At 41.2% G+C, this 2937-nt stretch overlaps 1 pseudogene; it reads right to left on the bottom strand.

Annotated features, from left to right (window-relative positions):
- Positions 1 to 677: 677 nt before the first annotated feature.
- Positions 678 to 2708, bottom strand: LOC102169840 (annotated as a pseudogene).
- Between the last annotated feature and the right edge of the window lie 229 nt (positions 2709 to 2937).

The following is a 2937-nucleotide window of genomic DNA, read 5'->3' as shown; positions in this document are numbered from 1 at the left end:
ATCATCCACTCAGTCCCAGCGCTTACAAACTCTCAATCTACCCAGGCAGCCGCACCCAAGATTAACTCCTTTTGCATCAAAGGTCTAGTTTCTTTTCTGTACACTAAGTCCTACTTTTCTAGGAAAGTCTGATTTTTCTGACTTCATGTTCAACTTAAGCCATTAAAGGCATAGAAATTGCTGTAATACTGAAAGCAGAGATGGAAATTAGAGTTGTCAAAGGTGATTTTCAAGTGTTCTGCAAATATAATGGGAAAGTTGCAAGAAAAGAGATTTTAAACTGCCTGGATTACATAGCTACTTGGTATATTATAATGTTACTTTGATTACTAGTCAGGATAAAAAGGTGCTCAAAGGCAATAAAATATGCATTTGGGGGACGCACATGGAAATGAAGTTTTCTTGACAGTTGGCTAAGGCATTTTTATATCCATAACAACTGTCAACTAAAACTTAGTATGTCACAGTTATTACAAAAGGAAAGGAGTGGGACTCTTGCTTACAACTGAGTTTGGCAAAAACGCATTTGTATATTCCTCCCCTGTAAGCACACAGTTCTTTTATTAGGGACAATGAGTGTGCCCACATAGCAGAATGAAAAATTTATAAAGAATCTATGATAGAGAGTTACACAATCCTGCTTTACTAGAATGTAAAGCACTCTTCTTACCCAAGTATTACTGTGTGTATCTCTGAAACATCTGAAAAATACTCTTCTGTGACTTACTAGGCCATAGGGAATGAGCAGTGTTGGGAACAATTCTCTGTAGTAGTACTTGGTATCTTTCTTCCATTAGCTAGATCTTAACATTTCAACTGGATCTTAGAAGGTTGTCAATTTTCATTTTTTCAGGCAAGGAGATCCAACCAGTCAGTCCTAAAGGAAATCAGTCCTGAATATTGGAAGGATTGATGCTGAAGCTGAAACTCCAATACTTTGGCCACCTGATGAGAAGAACTGATTCATTTGAAAAGACCCTGATGCTGGGAAAGATTGCAGGCGGAAGGAGAAGGGGATGACAGAGGATGAGATGGTTGGATGGCATCACCGACTCGATGGACACGAGTTTGAGTAAGCTCCAGGAGTTGGTGATGGACAGGGAAGCCTGATGTGCTGCAGTCCATGGGGTCACAAAGAGTTGGACACGACTGAGCACCTGAACTGAACTGAGGTTTTTGGTGGATGCTCTAGATCAGTTTGTCTTTTAAAGCTTCTATATTTGGCATTCTTCTTCTGTCCATTTAGTACTTTGTCTGGAGGTGAAGACATAATCCATAACTGATATTCATCTGGGGATCCTTTTGGCCAGGTTAGCCTCATTTGTTCTTAATCCACCTCTTTCAGAAGCTGTAATGAAGCAGAAAATAACCTGTCCCATTCTTCTTGTTTATGTCTCTCAAAGAGATTCCAAATCTATCAGTCTTGGGGTAAAGTGAACTTGTTTACTCGGCCTGAGGAAGATTTGGGGAACATTTTTCTTCTTTTTGTAAAACAGCATGGATTGCTGACTGCTTCAGACAAAGATTCCTGGTTGGTTTTTTTTTTTCTCTTTTTTTGGAGATATCTTTATTGGTCAGTAGGTGAGACTCCTCGTTTTCTGTCACAGCTGTGTTATTTTCAAGTGTCTATGTTATATCTGATACTGTACATCCACTCTCAGTTTTACCATAAGGCTTAATTGCAGCTTCTCCAGAAGAGGGAACTCTGGCTTCAGGTTCCTTATGACTTGCGACACATAACTTTTTCATGGCTGCTCTGTTTTGACTTCCTTGAAGGCACCATTCTCCACCTCTGGCACATAACTGAGGTTTAGGTGACTCCACTGAAGATTCTGCACCTTGGTTTTGAACTTCAAGGCATATCTGAGGAGAAAATGAGGGCATACCTTCCTCAATTTCTATATCTTGCCATGTAGGGTTCTTCACATCACTGCTGTCAGTCTCCTTGGACAGGGAGATTTTCCTGTCTTCTTCTACAACTTCAAACTGTGATGCTAACCTAAGTCGAGAATTTGGTGACAAATACTTCGGAATATCACCGGTGTTTTTTTGTTTGCTCTTCCTTTTCCTTTGTGACTTGGTTGTGTCAGGATCAGATTTTTTGGAAGCCGAGGGGGAAGCTGAGACACTTCCCTCACAGATATTGCTAATATTAAGGCTTTGCCTTCTTGCCAGGGTTTTATTACTTTTCAGTTGTTCTTCCATCTCTCTGTGCCTTTTTTCTGCCTGTCTCTTTTCCTCTTCTTCCTCCTCTGCCAGTAATCTCTGTATTTATTCTTCACTGGCTTTGTTTTCTTCTTCCTGATTGGCTCCTCACTCAGCCTCCATCTTGCTTTTCTCCTTTTCATATTCTCTTCTTAATTCCCCAGGTTGACTTAATAGGTGAACTGGCTGATAGCTGATGGCTGATTTCCTCTGACTGTTGCCCAGAGACTCTAAGTTTGCATTCCTCTGGATAGTGCTTTTTGAATTATCTCCCACAGTTCCATATTGACAAGAGAATTTCTTTGGGTATGGTACTGAGTCCAGAAAGCAATCTGGCAGTGACAGCTGGAACAGCACAAATTTGTCTTTTCAACAGTTGACTTGAAACATGCTTCACAGAGTGTGTGGTTACAAGGTAGTGTCACAGGCTCAATGAGGATTTCCACACAGATCTGGCAATGGCATTCCAACAAGGAAGGGATGGTGTCTTTGCATACAGCCATTTTAATATGCTAATAAGGTGTATTCAACATCAATACAACAATTCAGGAACTGGGCGCATCAAACCACTTGACGTAAAAAGATGTTCTGAGGGCCAGGTAAACAGTATGACCGTGGAAGGTGGTGTATTTGCCCATGTTTAAGACAAGTACAAACAGGCTTCCCTGGTGGCTCAGAGGTTAAAGCGTCTGCCTGCAATGTGGGAGACCTGAGTTCGATCCCTGGGTCGGG

This window comes from Capra hircus, assembly GCF_001704415.2.
Source record: "Capra hircus breed San Clemente chromosome X unlocalized genomic scaffold, ASM170441v1, whole genome shotgun sequence".
NCBI lineage: Eukaryota > Metazoa > Chordata > Mammalia > Artiodactyla > Bovidae > Capra > Capra hircus.
This window is presented reverse-complemented; position numbering and strand designations above follow the sequence as displayed.